Genomic DNA, 18,260 nt, shown 5'->3' on the forward strand with positions numbered 1-18,260 from the left:
TATGAATTTTTATTGCTGGAAACTTTCTTAACGTTTTCCTTTTAATAAAGCTCAAGAGTTTCTACAAATGGAATTTAGTGTGACTGTCCTGCGCTGCCCAGAGCCCCCGCATCACTTCCGGTCATCAGACCCCGCCTCTATTCCCCTCACTGCGCCTATTGCAACGCTTGTGAGGCTTGTTTCTATCAGTATTAAAAATTCTGTATTAATATTTATTAGAAAGGCAGAGTCGGAGGGAGCTTCGACGACCCGGGATGAGACAGTCGCGTGGAGTGGAGCAGATGGGCCCGGGTCGGGAGTGCTGCTCCTTGGCCCGCCTGGGGCCTGGGTCTCCCCAACTTGGCGGGGCTGTCGGTCGCCCCCTGGCGGACGCTTCTATTTTTTCGTTCCGGCGCTCGGAATCTGGAGAACACTGGGCTGGGATCACAGTGCCCGGGAGCAGTTCCAGGAGCCCGGCAATACCCACAGGATCGCTCCAGCCATGCCAGAGACTGAGCTCCACACCTGTTCGCCGGAGATTGGACTCGATCTGGGGCTGTGGACCCCATTTCCTGGCTCCTAGGTCGTCTCGGGACTCCGGCATCGGGTCTTCCAGGATGCGTGCAATTCCGGGTCTCTCCCCCTTGGGAGGCAGCGGCCGGGCTCCGTGTGAGGGGGACCAGGGTGGTTAATGGGGGCTCCCGCGCGTGTGCATGGGGAGCCTGCTGGCGGAGTCCACACGTTTCCGAGTCTGCGCCCTCGGTTGCGCATTGCTGGGCCCAACCTGGAAGCACGTGGGGCGGCCCCGGGTTCTGCCGCAGCCGCGCGGTCCCGTGCATGGAGTTGGCCTCCACTGTCACTGAGTCCCGCTCCGTGCGCCGCAGGGGCAGGGCAGGCGGCCGCGATGTGGACACACAAGTGTTGTCGGCCGCCCGCAAGGGGGAAGTGGGGCCTCACCTGGGGCCCCTCCCAAAGTTCGCACGTGGCCCGGCCCGGTGGTGCGGGTGTCCCGGCGGTGGACAGATGCCCTCTGCCCACCTGAGAGAGGGGCTTCGAGAAGCGCAAAGCCTTGATGAGGAGACAGAGGGTTATTCCAATGTCCCGCGGCGCCTCTGCTCTGCTGAGATCTCCGCAGGCACAGCAGGTGCATGCACCTGGAGCCGAATGCACGCAGGGCAGCTGGCGTGGGGTGTGCGTGTGTGTGCATGCGTGCTAACAATGAAAATAATAATTACATGATAATGAAAATCCTGATGCACAGTTATGTTGTAAGTGAGTTATGCCAGTGTCTATGAATACTGTGGGGTGCAGAGGTTCCAGACACAGATCTGCGCTGGGCGCACAGGTAACCCGGTTGGCGTTCTTGTTGGTCTCTGTCACTGCTGCTGAATCTGCTGTGATGGACACGTGGACACCTGTCCTCCCCACGAAGGCGCCCACATACGGCCGACGGCGGCACAGGGATTCTGGACTCAGGGATTTCCGGATCCCCGGGAGCCTGGGCAGCAGGGGTGCGCGCGGAGCGGCCAGGGAGCGACTGCTGCAGGGAGCCTCACAGTGCCTGGTGCTCCAGGCGGCAGGGGGCGAGGCTGTGCCCGGAGCTTCTGAGACCCCTTCGGCTGCCCGGGGGACCACCGCCCTGCCCACGGCTGCCAGGTAGCATAGGTGGAAAGGAGCCGGCAGGACCCCGACAAGGCCGGGCTTCTGACCCGCGGGAGGTGCGCCCGCACGAACCTGAGATCCACAGTGGCCAGGTGACTTCCACGCTGGGTGCAGGGCGCTCCCTGGCGGCCGCCTCTATAACCCGCAGAGCGACTCGGAGGCCAGACCCTAAGCTGCCAGAAGGGATAGGACAGGGCTGGGGGCGGCTGGGGCTGGGTACCTGTCGGAGGGTTAGAGCTGACATTCATTTGTTGGGTGCAGGATAGGGTGTCAGGTGGGTGATGGAGTCCTGAGGTTCAAAGTAGTAAAAGGAACCTTGAGTGTCCTGACGGTGACCATTCAGGAATTTTCGTCTTTGTTCTCTGTGCTTGTCTCCCTCCCCCTTCCAGGATCACAACTTGAAATGACCCATTTGCCCTCTGCCTGAGCTGGGGCATCTCCTTCTCCAGAATTACAGAGAAGCTCAGAAGTTGCTCAGCTTGGGGCTGAGCTCAATGTGGACACCCCGTGTCTGTGCATCAAGCATCACCTCTCCCCCAAAAGAATCCACCCTCCACCCGGGCCAGGACCCTCCCCCTCCCCACCCTTGCCTGCCTGCCCTTCCTCCCCTGCATCACCAGTGCCCCCCTCACACAGGGTCAGTCCTGGTCTCCAGTATCCTACACCTTATTTACAACCCCCACCTCACAGAGCAACCCCAAGTTCCTTAGGCTGACACCTGTGCTTGCTTCCCTCTAGTGAGGGGCAGAGGCACACGTGAGCCGCTTTGTGTCGTTTGAATGGCCCCAGGGCCCCTGGGGTTCCCTGCACAAATATCCAGACGGTTGATGAGGAACAGAAAGGATCTCCTAACCCATCCACCCCCAGCGCACCCTCCTGTTTGCACTCTCCCTCACAGCGCCTCCTCCACTCCACCCAGCTCAGCCCCTCCAGGGGAGTCCCCACCACCTCCGTCCTTACACGGGGTTATCCTGTGTCAGATGCTGGCCCCGAGAACCTGGGTCCTTATGGAACCCCTGACAGTCACTCGGCAAAGGACAAATTCTGATTTCCCCTCTGCGCCATCTTTCCCGCTGTGGTTTCATCCTACAGAGCCACGGAAGACAGAGCCTGCGGGTAACGCTCGCCGCCCTCCCCCATCCCTCCTCACGTTCCATCAATGTCAAGACCTTCAACAGTCACGACTTTGTGTCCCACACTGCATTTCACTGTCGCCGGCTTGGCCTGAGCACCGCCAAACGCTTCCCGGTTCCTGGTTGTCTTTTTTATAGTATTCGTTTTATGATTGGTTGGTGCCCTTGCTTGCTGTCCAATCAGAGTCGGTCTCCCAGGAGTCCCCGCCCCACTACTAGGGCTATAAAAGGGGCTGCGCGCTCTCCGCCATTTTCTCCGGGAAGCCCGCTTTTCTGTTTCTGTCCGGGGTTGTGCGGTTACCTGACGGGCGTCCACGGCTCCAGCCCTGATCCCCGGACAAGGCGGCGAGCGGCAGCGGGGACACTGGCAGGAAGGGCGGGCCCGCGGGTCGTGCGCCAGGTGAGGGCGCAGGTTCGGCCCGGGCCCTAGAACTTTCCCGCGTCCGCGCGGGGCCGTCCTCGCCGGCTCCTCAGGCCTGGCGAGTCCTGGTGTCCGCGGCCGGAGCGGCCCCGTTGGGGCCCTGAGGCCGTCCTGGAGCGGGCAGCCGGGAAGGGAGAGCGAGGACCCCGGGCGTGCGTGGTCGTGACGGCGTCCGCGTGGCTCCTCTCAGAACAGCCCCGGCCGGCAGGGCTCTTGTGGAGACGCCGCCTGGCGGCCTCGGCCTCTGAGAAGGGAGGTGGAGCAGCCGCGCGGCCCCTCGTGGCCCCGGGGTCCAGGCGGTCCCCCCAGGGCGTGCGCACTGTGGGTCCTAGTGTGGTCAGGTGGACCCCAGAGGAAACACCTATATGGCGGTGGGGGGTGTCCCCTGCTGGGTCTCGTTCTTCTGTTGAGTTGGGGTCACAATGCCCGGCCCATGCTGGGTATCCTCCAGCCATCCAGGGCTCGCCTTGGGGTGTGTCTGGTGTTATTCCCAGGCTTTAGGGTTGTGCTTCCTACTAGTTTTCACTTCAGGATAAGAAATCCGAGCTGCCCTCCCCCCTCTCTGGAGGTCAAATTCTAAGACCCCCGAGCGATCCCTGAAAACACAGATCATATTGACCCCTATGTATTCTATGTGTTTTTAAATATACGTCCCGCATGGAAAATTCCTAAGTTACCCCCAGTACAGGTCCAGTATTTCGGCAGGAGGATAGAATGCTGGTTCAGATGTCCGTGTCCCATGTTGGAATACCCGAGCATGAGACCTGACTCTGGCTTCTGACTCTGCCCACTAATGCATATCTTGGGAAACAGCAGTAGTTGAGTGGCTGCCACCCACGTGGAATTTTTGGCACCACACATGTTGGTAGTGAACTAGCAGATAGGAATGTGGCCCTGTTTCTCAAATAAAATTAAATAAATAAGGCACATTAGAGATTTAAAAAGCAATTTCCTCATAAATGTTGGTGCCTGTTACTATAAGTAGTTAAATTATAGAGGAAGAAAATAGATTAGTTTTAGTTGGAGTTACACTAATTTCTTGGTTCCTAAAACCAATGGATTATTTCTATCCTTTATAAATTAAGCAAGTCGTATTATATTTCTGAGCATGAGTTAGTGGTTTTTGCATACTTTAGTGAATAAGGAAACTTAAGTTTCTGTTTTTACATTCATAACCTAATGTTGTCTTTAAACTCTGTTTAAAATGTATGTGCCCTGGGGCTGGCGTTCTGGTGCAGGAGGTTAATCTTCCGCCTGCAGAACCGGCACCCCATATGGGTGCTGGTTCTAGTCCTGGCTGCTCCTCTTCCAATCCAGCTCTCTGCTGTGGCATGAGAAAGCAGTAGAGGATGGCCCAAGTCTTTGGGCCCCTGCACCCATATGGGAGACCAGGAAGAAGCACCTGGCTCCTGGCATTGGATCAGTGCAGCTCTGGCCGTTGCAGCCATTTGGGGAATGAACCATGGACGGAAGACCTTTCTCTCTGTTCCTCTCACTGTCTGTAACTCTACCTCTCAAAAAATAAATAAATAAATAAATAAAATCTTTAAAAAAAAGTATGTGTCCTAAAATGATTTGAGGATTGGGTGATAGTAGGGAAGAAGGTGATGGAGAATGAGTTATTTCTTCATGTGAATCAAAGAGGGATATTATTGATATGATATATAAATTTTCCTTGTGGTGTTGTGATTAGTAGGTAGACTGAGTTCAGTGTTAATTCACCGGTTAGTCTCTGTTAGGATGGTAGTAAGTTTGGACCATGAGAATGATGACTATGTGAAGAGCCACCTGATTAAATTAATGATTGGCCCTGAGGCTGAGTGAGTTAGGTTTGCTAAGGGTTCATCATGCTGCTGCTAGAGGTGAAATTGTTTTGTAGTCCTTGGCCAAAGAGTGAAGTTTGCCTGTGATAGAGTTTGCAAGACAAAATAATATTGATGTTATTAGGCCATGGGCCAGTGTTAGAGCTGTAGATCTTGTAAATTTTCATGATGTTTGAATAAGAACTCTCACAATTACCAATGTTAATGTGGCTCACTAATGAAAAAGTGATTAGTGATTCCAGATGTGTTTGACAGAGCAAGATGGAGCTTGTTATGATTTTCCTCATAGGGATCCTCAAAAGTGAATAGGCACTGTAGTCTGTTGAAGGGATCTAAGATTATAGTGACTCATATTATGCCATAGCCTCCTAGAATATTGACTTGGCAATAGAGGCCTCTACATGGGCTTCTGGTAATCATAGTTGAAGATCATATAGGGACATATTTGCTTCTTATTATCAATGTTAATTGGATGGCTAGGGCTAATGCTTAATAAATAGGCAAATACTTTCAATAACTACTATCAAAGAAGTAAATGAGACAGATGCATCTTGAGGGAGGAAATGGCTGATGATGCTTTTATTTTAGGGCAGAGGCCAGTAATTACTGCTTCTGCTTGAGGCGTGAAAGCTAGTGCTAATAAGTAATTGAGTTGTGTGTGAGCATGTACAACGTAACTGTCTTAGTCAATTTTTTGAATCACAGAATATAAGATTAATTCTAGAGACCTGATTTGTCTTTCAGTGCTATGGATTGTTATTTAAGAATGAATTGTAACAATCACTGTTTTTTTTTCTTTTTTTTATTTAATAAATGAATTTACAAAGTGCAACTTTTGTATTGTTGTGGCTTCCCCCCCCAACCTCCCTCACTCCCCCGGCCCTCCCCTCTCCCACTCCCTCTCCCATCCTGCCCTTCATCGAGTTTCATTTCAATTACCTTCATATACTGAAGATCAACTTCGTATATACTAAGCAAGGATTTCAACAGGCTGCACTCACACAACCGCACAAGGTATAGGGTATTGTTCGACTAGTAGTATTGTTTTTAAGTTTCATAGTAGAACACATTAAGGTCAGAGATGCTACGTGGGGAGCATGTACCCAGTGACTCCCATTGTTGACTTAACAAATGGCACTCTTATTTATGATGTCAGCAATCACCTGAGACTCTTGCTATGAGCTGTCTAGGCTATGGAAGCCCCTTGAGTTCACCGACTTTGAACTTGTTTAGTCAAGGCCGAATCACAGTGGAGGTTCCTTCCTCCCTTCAGAGAAAGGCACCTCTCCCCTTGAAGGCCTGTTCATTCTGCTGGGGTCTTGTTCACCAGGATCTTTCATTTAGATTGTTTTTTTGCCACCGTGTAATGGCTTTCTATGCCTGTGAGACTCTCATGGACCTTTTAGCCAGATCCAAATGTCCCAAGGGTTGATTCTGAGGCAGGAGTGCTGTTTTGGGCGTTTGCCATTCTATGAGTCTGCTGTGTGTCGTGCTTCCCCCGCAGGATCCTTCTCTCCCTTTTAATTCTATCCTTCATTATTTGTTTACACTGGTCTTATTTGTGATATCTCTTCCACACTTACCCTATCTTTTTGATCGGTTGTGTACTTATACTTATCACTTTACCAAGTGTGCTGGCATTGGTACCTGCCTCCTTGATAAGATTGAGTTGAAATCCCCTGGCACATCTCTCGTTCCACCATTGGAGGCAAGTCCGAGTGAGCATGTACCGACCTATACATCTTCCCATTCCCATGTTTAACAGAGATCACTTTTCTGTTAATTTTAAATGCCCAAGAATGATTGTGCATTGATTACAGAGTTCAACCAGTAGTCTTATGTAGAACAAACAGAGCACAACAACAACAACAAAAATACTAAAAGGAATAAAATAGTAAGTTGTTCCTCAACAGTCTAGACAAGGGCTGATCATGTCATTGTCTCTCATAGTGTCCATTTCACTTCAATGGGTATCATTTTAGATGCTCGTTTAGTTGCCATAGATCAGGGAGAACATATGATATTTGTCCCTTTTGGACTGGCTCATTTCACTCAGCATGATGTTTTCCAGCTTCCTCCATTTTATTGTAAATGCCCGGATTTCATTGTTTTTTTACTGCTGTATAGTGTTCCATAGAGTACATATCCCACAATTTCTTTATCCAGTCTACTGTTGATGGGCATGTGGGTTGGTTCCAGGTCTTAGCTATTGTGAATTGAGCTGCAATAAACATTAATGTGCAGACAGCTTGTTTGTGTGCCAATTTCATTTCCTTTGGGTAAATTCCAAGGAGTGGGATGGCTGGGTCCTGTGGTAGTGCTATATTCAGGTTTCTGAGGACTCTCCAAACTGACTTCCATAGTGGCTTTAGCAGTTTGCATTCCCACCAAGAGTGGGTTAGTGTCCCTTTTCCCCCACATCCTCGCCAGCATCTGTTGTTGGTTGATTTCTTTATGTGAGCCAATCTAACCGGAGTGAGGTGAAACCTCATTGTGGTTTTGATCTGCATTTCTTTTGAAAAATGTCTGTTAAGGTCCTTGGCCCATTTTTTTATTGGGTTGTTTGTTTTGATTCTGTGGTGTTTTTTGATCATTTTATAGATTCTAGTTGTTAATCCTTTATCTGTTGTGTGCGAATAACATCTCCCATTCTGTTGGTTGCCTCTTCGCTTTCCTGACTGTTTCCTTTGCTGTAAAGAAACTCTTCAATTTGAGGTAATCCCATTTGTTTAATTTATCTTTGATTACCCATACCTCTGGGGTTTTCTCCAGGAATTCTTCGCCTGTTCCAATATCTTGAAGGGTTTCCCCTATGCTCTCAATTAGTTTCATGGTGTCGTGGCGCATCTCTAGTTCTTTGATCCATGTTGAGTGGATTTTTGTATAAGGTGTAAGGTAGGGGTCTTGCTTCATACTTCGACATGTGGACATCCAGTTTTCCCAGCACCATTTGTTGAAGAGGCTGTCCTTGTTCCAGGGGTTGGTTTTAGGTCCTTTGTCGAATATGAGTTGGTTATAGATGTTTGGATTGATCTTCGGTGTTTCTATTCTGTTCCAACCAATCACTGTTGAAGGTAGATGAATTGATTGTTGGCTGGGCAGATGGGAGATAGGAATAAAATGTTAGGGGATAAGATGATAATTACAGTGTGTAATCCTGTTATTGTGGGAATAACAAAAAAGGTGAATACTCTTTTATTCATTTTGTTTCTTATGGAATTTAATCTTTGGTGATTCAATATATTTTGATGTGGGTTTGTGGGTTAAGTGTATTTAGAGAATTTTAGTTGGATAAATAAATACTGTTAATTTGAGATCATATTCATTATATTGGTGTGTCTGTGGCATTTCATTACAGAAATATTTTGCATTCAATATTAAATTGATGTTACCTAGATTCATAAAGATGTAACACAGATATTTGTCAGTTTTCAAAGTGTTTTAGTGGCCCTGGTTTGAAGACATGGAGATATGGACCCACACATGTCAGAGCATTGTCATAGTATAGACCAAGTGGAGTAGATGTGAAGGTTGCTTCATGCAAGCATCTTGGGATGGAATTTGTTTTTAGATCAAATGGTGTGTCAGCTTATGGGTGTAAGCCATCTTCAGATGAAAGTAATATATGGATTGGTATTTCTATAGGTATGACAACTCTATTATCTACTGTATGCAATAATAATTCTCCTGGTTTCAAATCTTGTATGCATTATATAAAGAGCCCATGGTTAAGCCCTCATATCTGTATATTCAGAGCTTCAGTATTGTTGGTGTCTTGTATCTTTTATGGTTAAGAGGGGTTGTTAATTTCATCTATCCTATGTATATAATTTGTAATTATAAATGGGCAATTAATATTTGAATAATAAAATATAAATAATAAAAGACAATTAAATCTGTTTCTTGGGCATCTGTAGATCTTTTTTGTGTTAATTTGGTTGTTAACCTAGGTGGAATAATGTAAGGAATTCAAGAGCTAGTTAAGAATAAAATTATTAGGGTGTAGTTATGAGAGTGTAGTTGTTTTTTTGTCTATAATGGAAGATGTAGCATCTTGGAATGGTAGTTGAAATGGATATGCCATAGGATATAAAAGATTTAAATCTATAAATAAGCCAGGACAATGTTATGTAATATTTTTATTTATATTTTAACAAGGAAGGGTTATAAGGTGCTCCAGTTGTTCCTTTGTGGTTTTTTTTATTTTGTTTTTAAAATATTTTATTTATTTGAGGGCAGAGTTATAGACAGAGGGAGAGACAGAGAATAAATGTCTTCCATCTACTGGTTCACTCTCCAAATGGCCAAGTTGGAGTTGCACTAGTCCTAAGCAAGGTGCCAGGAACCTCTTCCAGGTGTTCAGTGCAGGTGAAAAATTCCAAGACCTGGGCCATCTTTCACTGCCTTCCCAGCCCATAGCTTAGAGTTGGATCAGAAGTGGAACAGCTGGGACTCGAACTGGTGCCCATATGAGATGCTGGAAGTACAGGCAGTGACTTTGCCCACTTGCCACAGTGCCAGTCCTTTCTTTTTTTAAAGATTTATTTTATTTATTTGAAAGGCATAGTTACAGAGAAAAGTAGAGACTGAGAGAACGAGAGGTCTTCCATCCTTTGGTTCACTCATCAAATGGCCACAATGACTGGAGCTGAGCTGATTCAAATTCCAGAGCCAGGAGCTTCTTCTGGGTCTCCCATGTGGGTACAGGGGCCTAAGGACTTGAGTCATCCTCTTCTGCCTTCCCAGATGCATTAAAGGGAGTTGGATTGGAAGTGGAGAAACTGGGACTCAAACCAGTGCCCATATGGCATGCCAGTTCTTCAGGCTGGGGCTTTAAGCTGCTGTGCCACAATGCCAGTCCTAGGAGGATTATAACTATAAATAATAGTGGTGCTTGGTATTTGGATATAGTAAGTGATTTAATGTTAACTGTTATGATGAAATTAGTGGCTCCAAAAATTGATAAGGCACTTCCAGGTGAAGTGCAAAAATAGTAAATTACCAAAAGTCCTACATGTGCTATATTATTGGCTTCAGGTGGCTAAACTGTCTGTCCTGTTCCCAAACCAGCTTCTACTATAGAAAAAACATGTAGTAATGAAAATGATGGGAGTAATGAAACAAGGCAGATTATTTACTTGAGGAAATGTTATATCTGGGGCTCCTGGCATTGTAAATTTGGACAGTGTGGGTGTATTTGATTGAGTCAAGTGTGAAGACATGACATAGATGGCATTTAGTGTTTATATTTTCATATGCTTTGTAGTGAAATAAGGTGTATTTTGCCACATGTATATGTTCTTTGAAAGTAGTTTTAGATTGTGGTGGTCTTGCACATCCTATGTGACTTTGGAGATACGCCATCCTCAGTACTGGTTTGTGGTTATGTGTGTAGATTATAAGTGGAAATGCATGGTCATACTTGATGAGTGTCTGTTCTGCATTGACCAATGTGTCTATCCTTTTGAGAATACTATGTGGGCTTTATTAGTCAATAGAAAGTGTTGACATGAAAGGCACTTAATTCCTATTTCTTGAAATTGCTTCAGTTACTTCAGTGCCTTTGCTTGTCCACATATGACTTTTTAAAAAATAAATGTGCATACCATTTTTAAATCAGGGGAAATTATGCAACTTGCTTTTTCCATGTTCATCACCCATGATTTCCTCATTAAAGCACAAATGAACTACAGATCCAGAGTACTGTGTTTATGGACATACTGGAATTTATTTAAGGTGCCTTCTCTCACTGAATGCCTGAAGTCCTCACCTCTCAGATTTTCTTATTATTGTAGGTTTATGCTGAAACTAGTATTCTTTAAACATTTCTCTAAAGAAACACAGAAATTGCATTTGTTTCTAGGGCACCACATAATGGGCAGACAACATCCTTTGCTTATGCGCATTCACAAGATGATTCCTATAGCATTGGCTATTTTAATGCTGCTTGTGTATTATATTTAAACTTCATGTGGTCATGGTCATCTGCCATTTCCTTTTTGTCCTCTAGGCTTTGTTTTAATCCTGAATACTCTTCTCCAGTCCAGAATGCCAGGATCCTGCTGGTGCTGGGAGTCATAGGGTTTCAATGTGGGAGGCCTAAGATACATGATTTCTAGTTGTTTCTCAGTGAGTCAGTGAGCCAGTTCTCCAGGTAGCTACATTGGCCTCTCTAGGACAAAGGAGTTCTAGGCAGAGCCAGCTCTGTAATCAGGCATTTTGTTCAGAGTCTGAGGCTTTCCTTGGCTTTTGTAATTCCCCATATATCCTCCTTGAAGTCCCATACTGGAAGGGTTGTCCATCCTGGTGCCATGTTGTATAATTTCTATGTATACTGTCTCCATGGTGAAGTGAGAACACAATGTGAGGGAATGCTCTCAGGGTAGAGGTCCATCCCTACCAGACCCATTGGCACTTGAGATTCTAAGCTCTTTGATTTAACCAAAAGATGGCCTTTCCTCCTAGTGGACATCTTTGGAAAGAGTAGTCAGCTCCCCAGTGAGCTACATTTGCCATAGGTTGTTTAATGACATGTCCCTGGGCTTGGTGTTGCCAGGCTCCCATGGACATGTCAGTGAAGGGATTTCCTGGGTTTGTATGCCCTCAAGATTTCCTATACTGGAGTGGACAGCCAAATGACCACTAGACCAAGGACGTAAATGTGTGTATGTGTGTGTTTGTGTGTGTCAGTTTGTGTGTGCTTTACTGTGTTGTATATCTAAGTTATTTGTATATATTCACGTTCTTGTTCTACTCATGCATGTGGAATCTGATGTTTGCCTATTTTACTTATTCCTGTGGTATACATGTTTGCATGCACTTGTGTTTATATACATTTAAAGAAATAATGGTGGGCCGGTGCCACGGTTAATAGGCTAATCTTCCGCCTTGCGGTGCCAGCACACTGGGTTCTAGTCCCAGTCGGGGCACCAGATTTTGTCCCGGTTGCCTCTCTTCCAGGCCAGCTCTCTGCTGTGGCCAAGGAGTGCAGTGGAGGATGGCCCAAGTGCTTGGGCCCTGCACCTCATGGGAGACCAGGATAAGTACCTGGTTCCTGCCATCAGATCAGTGTGGTGCGCCGGCTGCAGCGCACCGGCTGCGGCAGCCATTGGAGGGTGAACCAATAGCAAAAGGAAGACCTTTCTCTCTGTTTCTCTCTCTCACTGTCCACTCTGCCTCTCAAAAAAAAAAAAAAAAAAAGAAGAAAAAGAAAAAGAAATAATAGTGCTAATGCTAATTTATTCTTTTCTCCTAGGGAGTTGAAGCATCCTAGATGCAAGAATACAACTATACAGGTAAAGGAACCATTTCCTATGTTTATGGAGTGGTACAAATAGAGAGTTAAGTATGTATCTTTAGGAGTTCATTCAATGTTTATGTACATTTTAAAGTGTATATTTTCCAAGAACACTATTTTAGCTATGAATAGCATACAGAACAGAAGCTGCCCATCATGGGCCCGAAGTGTGGAACCCTGGCTGGGTTGAGGTAATTGGAGCCCTTGGCTGACCATCTCCCTTCCTGTAATGGAAGCCATGGGGACCATAAACATCCAAGGAGATCCTTGGAAGTCCTAAGGTTTCATCAGGGCTCTATGACATGGCAGACCTGAGCCACCAGCCTTATGTCACCAGAGCTCAGGCCTACAAGGACTAGCTCCAAGTCAGAACATAGCTCTCTGTGTGGGAAAGTTCTCCACAGAGAGGCCTAACTTTAGTTCTGTTGGACTCTGAGTCACTCAGGCTCATGGCTGAATCAAAGGATGTGTTCTTTGGTGGAAAGAGTGACCATCTCCCCAATAAGATTCAGATTCCTGTTGTCAAGGCTATTTTGGTGGAAAGGCCCTGGTGATTGGTATGCACTAAGGGCCCCTGGAATTGGCAGTGAAGGGTCTCCAGGTGTCTTATGCTCCAAGCTTGCCAGTGAGGTGTAGAGGACCCAATGCCTCCTGGACAAATAGTCTATATACATTATGCATGTGTCTATGTTTGTCAGATTGTGTTCCCCAGTGTTTTGTGTATAGTTATTTGTATTTGTACATTGTCTTGTTACATGGATTTAAGATTCTTGGATTCCTTTTTCTGTTTCTCATTTTGGAGACATATATGTTTGCATGTATTTTTGAATGTCTACAGTTCTAGAAATATTGGCAGTAGTAAATTTTTCCCATCTGCAATGTCATATCATCCCATACAGCTCTACAGTTAAAGGAACAATTGACTGTATTTTGTAGACAAATATGAATATATACACAATTATGTACGCTTTCTCAGAGGTTTGTTCAATACGTATACACATTTACAGATGTGTCTATAATGTGGATTTGTCTAGTTTTAACTTTTGTTGTGGACATGATGTGAGTTTCCACCTGTCAATGTTGAAGCAAGGAAAGGTTAATGAACAGGGGACTAGGGCTGACCCATGGCCTTGGTCCTGACTCCTGGCTTTGTCCATGGGCAATTTATATGTGCACACACCTCCAACAGTTTTGCCAAGTGTCTTGGCCTAGGATTGGTGGATCCTAAATTAGACACTCTACTTATACTTTCCACCAGGGCTTTCAGGCCAGACATCCAGCCTCTGACCTGGTGAGGAGTATATTTCATGTGAAGTATTGTCAGAAAGGGTGGTAACCAGCCATGGATCCTGAGTGCCTTTCCAAAGGTGGGGGAGCATATAGCATGTGGACTCCAGGTGTTTCCAAGACAGTCAGTGAGCTGGCCCTGTAGTTCTCCTGGGCAGTCTTTCTAGGACATGCTGCTTGGACCAGAAGTGGCTTTCACTGAGTGTGTAGCCTTCAGGCCTGTGCCATGTGCTGAGCTTTGAGAAGTCCCCAAGGAACCCCATTTTGGTTTCCCTGTGTTAGGACCATCCCTCCAGCATTGTGCTCTCTGACCTGGTGCCTAGGTATACTACCTACAAGATAATCTCACCAGAATCACTGAATGAGTGGACAAATTGGGTTAGAGGCAAGCCTTCACCTACCCTTGTTGACCCCAAAGTCTTTGAGTACCATGAGTTTTTCAAACTGTGGGTATTCCTTCTAAAAATGAGTGGCCATGGTTTCTTAGGAAAGAGAGGCCAATTCTCCACTGGTGTTGATGCACTGACATGCCCATGGTGATTGGTGACATCCCTGGTAAATGGAAATATCAGCAAAGGGTCTTTCTGGGTGTTTCTGACCCCCATGCTTTCCAAAACAGAAGAGGAGAGCTCAATGGCCCCTATGTGAAGAGCATGAGTGTGTCTGTGTCTGATTTTGTATGAACTCCTTGAGGGCTGTGTATATTAGTTATGTATGTCCACCATATTGTAAAAGTCATGTACCTGGGTATTATGGATTGGTTTCTATCGGGATTTATTTCTAGGATACATATGTTTTTATGTGTTTGTGGTGTACACGTTTGTAAATTAAAGGTGGTCCTGACTTCCTCCTTCCTTTGAGAGGGAAACATCCTGGAAGGAAAGATAGTGCTTTACAAGTAAGAAACAACTTTATCTTTTTTCTCTTTTAAAAAAGGTTTATGTATTTGAAAGGCAGTGCTACAGAGAAGGAGAGGTAGAGGGTAGAGGGTAGAGGGTAGAGGGTAGAGGGTAGAGGTAGATCTTTATCTGCTGTTTTATTCCCCAGGTGGCTGCAACAGCCAGAGCTGGGTCAGGTAGAATCCAGGGCCAGGAGTTTCCTCCAGGTCTCCCATGAGGGTGTAGGGGCCCAACCACTTGGGAGCAGGCAAAGTAACAGGGAGCTGCATTAGAAGTGGAGCAGCCAGGACTTGAACCGGCACCCATATGGGATGCCAGCCCTATAGGTGGCAACAGTACCCACTACACCAGAGCGCAGCCCCACAACATTATTTTTCAAAGCATAGAGGTATTTATGAAGTTATATACATGCCTTTAAATATTCATTCAGTATTTTCACACATTTCCTTAAATACATCAAGGGAGGAATGTGTCCAAGAGGATTACTTTTGCTATGTATCCCTTGCAGGACTGAAATTCCCATTGATGAACCAGTAGTCATCCAGAAATCTTGTTGAAATGAGGTCCAGGGGCTCATGGCTGATCTAGATGCTCAGTCTGTCCCTATCTCCTGATTTTAGATTATATACATAGGTAGTTCACATCCCTGTGCCCTCCAACAAGGGAGATAACCCACTCATCAACAGAAGGTCCTTTATTAGACCCATTCTTGTGCTTCTACCTTTTTTTCATGCTTTATCCTCAGCTTCTGATGTGGGGATTTGTTGTCTCCGACATGTCCCTTTAGAATAGCCAATAAAGCAGCCAAAGGTCCATAATATCCTTCCAAGCATATGTGAGGCTTAACATGAATGGTTTTCAGCTGTTTTCCAAGGAAGTTACTTCTCTGGACTGCTGCTCACTGTGTCTAAGACTGTAGCTCCTGTTCCATCCAATTTTATCATCACTTCTGGACCTGACGCCTCAGAACTATCTGCATCATACACAAGTGCATCAGGAGGCCAGCCCAGTGCCTCTACTGCATGCCATGCCTGTGTTTCTGAAGTCACAGTTATACACCATGTCATCCATGAATCTTGCCAACTGGTGCCTGGAATGTTTGGGGTCAGTTCACCCCTACATGCTTGCAGGGTAACAGAAGCTTGAAGAGCCTGTATTGTATCAATCTTGTCTTTTGCTAACAAGGGATGCCATGTGTGTGTATATGTGTGGGGAGGCGGGGTTAAGATGCAGCTCTGAGGGTTAATGTTTTGGCATCATAGGATATGTTGCCACCACCAACACTGGTATCTCATATGGCCACCAGTTTATGACCTGCTGCTCCACCTCTGATCCAGCACCTTGCTCATGCACCTGGGAAAGCAGTGGAAGATGGCCCAAGTGCCTGGCCCCCTACACCCATGTGGGAGATCCAGATGAAGCTCCTGGCTTCTGTCTTTCCCAGTCCCAGTCCCAGCTATTGTGGCCATTTAGAGAGTGAACCAGCAGTGAATGGGATCTCTCTCTCTCTCTCTCTCTCTCTCTCTCTGTAACTCTGCCTTTCAAATAAATAAATAAATCTTGAAAATAATGATGCAACTGTGGGCCTGGCTCAACCATTCCACCATGGGGTATACATAGATAGTGAGCAGTAGAACATCCCCAGGCTACAGGAAGCCAGAAGATCATTCATGAACTCCTGGTATGTGAGTATATGATCAACATTGTATTGCCCAAGCCACCCAGTCTGTAGTCTCTCTCTCTCTCTCTCTCTCTCTCTCTCTCTGTGTGTGTGTGTGTATGTTTGTACATCTTTACTTGATCAAAAATTGGATTCATATTTTATGCACGACAGGTTTTTATTCCAGCACATGAAATTTTTTACATCAGCACAGAAATTTCAAAGAATACTTTTGTTTTGAGAGTTTATTTCCAAGATAATGCATTTTAAGACAACAAAGGAGAAATCAATAAGGGTGATCCTGGGCAATTCTGTTTCAAACACAAGAGTTCATGGTAAGCCTGATGTATATGCTTGAATTTGTCAAAACTTATTTCTGCTGGAGTTGTGGGCCTAGGTGAATCTGAACTTATGTGTACCTGTTTAATAGTCTAAGGGATTCAAATGCATAGCAATCACTAATTAACTAAAAAAATTGGTGTCTGAAATCAAATTTTTCTGAAATAAGGTTGATGTTAAAGTAAAGTGGAAGTTTTTAGTTCTAAACTCAAATGACACAAATTTAAATAAGGAAAAAAACTCCTAAATTTGCTGATTCAAAGAAATCAAAAGAATCTAAAACTTAATGATCCCATGAATGAAATGGTGACCCATAAGAAAAGGCTAACTAGTCACACTGAGAAAATAATTCTGTAGACATGATTGAAAATAACTCCATAATCTCAGATACTAATACTGACCCTCCATATAAAGGGAATAAATCGAGATTCACAAAGTTCGGGGACATTTTCCCTTATATATCAGGCCTTTCTATAAAGTACAAATAATCAGGTTAAGTTGAAAGAGGGGTTTTCAGAGATCTGAGATGGACCCCATGGTCCCTTCCAGAGGAAGTAACTGATGTGAGACAAAATACCTAGAAAGTCATTACTGTAAGGATAGAGTGAAACAGCTAACCTGGCAGTGACTTTCTTCAGTGAAGACCAAACGAGATTCCTCTTGAGGCATTAATGGTGGTGGTATTCACTAGGGTGACTGTTCTCTGGTCATTTTAAGTTCTACATTTGCTAAAGGTGTTTTCTTATAATGGATTTTCTTTGACATAAAAGCATGTGAAAATCAACTATTACTGGGTGACAAGAATTTAATGTCAAATCTAGCAGAGGACTGGTGAGGAGGGATGTTTCTGAAGTTGTCTCCTCCTGTATGGTTCAAGTTTCCAATGGCTTGGGAAACTCCAGCTCCTCTGCGTCCCAGTACTCCACACCAAAATCATCCAAGGAGCTAAAAATGTCTGCAAAGATGACATGGGTGCAGGGATCAGTGGGAGGGACAAGGATGATGTAGGGGTAGGGACAACGGGATGGGTGTGCAGTACTCAAAAGCCCTTGGAGGTAACCCTAGGTCCTGATATTCACAGCAGTCAGGGCCATGTTGCACTGAGGCCCATTTGGGGTATGGATGTCCTATAATTATGAATTCCCATTGAGCATTCACCTGGGCATCCTTCAGGGGACTGGCCACTTTGGCAGTGAACCTGATGTACAGGAAAGTCTCTGGGCCACTGGGATTAAAAATCCAAGGCCCACTCCCCTGGGTCTTGTGAGGAGCAGGAGGTCTTATGACACAGAATGGGAGTCCTGACCCTGCCTTTTCAGTCCTTACCCCACAGGTCCAAGGCCTGTGACCTGCATGTTAATTATGGACAACTGCACAGAGCTCTTTGGTTTCCTTCCCTAATCTTGTGGAAGTTCTTTCTATCCTCCATGTAGAAGTCATCTTGGAGATTTTATTGGCAAAGAATTATTTTGTGGCATTAAAACCCAACCATTATTGCTTTGGTATATTTCAGCATGGAAAAAGTGATGGATGACATTTCTTTTGAAAGAGTTGTATATCCAGTGTGTATTTGTAATTGAAGTATAAAATCAGTGCAAATGAGCACACTGGGGACTTGTTGCCCTGCTCCTGCCACTCTTCAAAGTGAGCTTTGCCTTAATTGCTGACAATAAAGTTTGCCAGGAAGATAGAAGACTTTATAACCACAAAAATAAAACAATCAGCATGTTAAAAAGCCTCTATCCTCAGCCTCTGAGAAA

The 18,260-nt window shown here is 45.4% G+C and overlaps 1 long non-coding RNA gene across 1 annotated transcript in view; it reads left to right on the top strand.

The window, feature by feature from the left end:
- Positions 1-2,394: 2,394 nt before the first annotated feature.
- The window catches only part of LOC138847903 (uncharacterized), an 89,904-nt gene continuing 74,038 nt past the window's right edge, over positions 2,395-18,260 (top strand). The window contains exons 1-2 of the long non-coding RNA XR_011385782.1: positions 2,395-3,174; positions 12,274-12,313. This is a non-coding gene — a long non-coding RNA (uncharacterized lncRNA). The remainder of the gene's footprint in view (positions 3,175-12,273; positions 12,314-18,260) is intronic.

This window comes from Oryctolagus cuniculus (genome assembly GCF_964237555.1).
Source record: "Oryctolagus cuniculus chromosome 17 unlocalized genomic scaffold, mOryCun1.1 SUPER_17_unloc_3, whole genome shotgun sequence".
NCBI lineage: Eukaryota > Metazoa > Chordata > Mammalia > Lagomorpha > Leporidae > Oryctolagus > Oryctolagus cuniculus.